The sequence below is a fragment of the Arachis duranensis genome, chromosome 10 (genome assembly GCF_000817695.3).
Source record: "Arachis duranensis cultivar V14167 chromosome 10, aradu.V14167.gnm2.J7QH, whole genome shotgun sequence".
Lineage (NCBI taxonomy): Eukaryota > Viridiplantae > Streptophyta > Magnoliopsida > Fabales > Fabaceae > Arachis > Arachis duranensis.
The window spans coordinates 65,174,150-65,174,581 of record NC_029781.3 but is presented as its reverse complement, the minus strand read 5'-3'; positions in this window follow the sequence as shown (position 1 = coordinate 65,174,581).

Here is a 432-nt window from a genome sequence, read left to right as displayed (position 1 = left end):
AGGCATTTCTTGGTGTCAAACTTCAGGTTATGACGTGTTTTGGGCGTTTGACTCCGGATCATGACGTTTTTCTGGCGTTTTACTCCAGACAGCAGCGTGTACTTGGCGTTTAACGCCAAGTTACGTCGTCATTCTTCGAATAAAGTATGGACTATTATATATTGCTGGAAAGCCCTGGATGTCTACTTTCCAACGCCGTTGAGAGCGCGCCAATTGGAGTTCTGTAGCTCCAGAAAATCCATTTCGAGTGCAGGGAGGTCAGAATCCAACAGCATCAGCAGTCCTTTTGTCAGCCTTCTTCAGAGTTTTGCTCAAATCCCTCAATTTCAGTCAGAATTTACCTGAAATCACAGAAAAACACACAAACTCATAGTAAAGTCCAGAAATGTGAATTTAACATAAAAACTAAAGAAAACATCCCTAAAAGTAGCT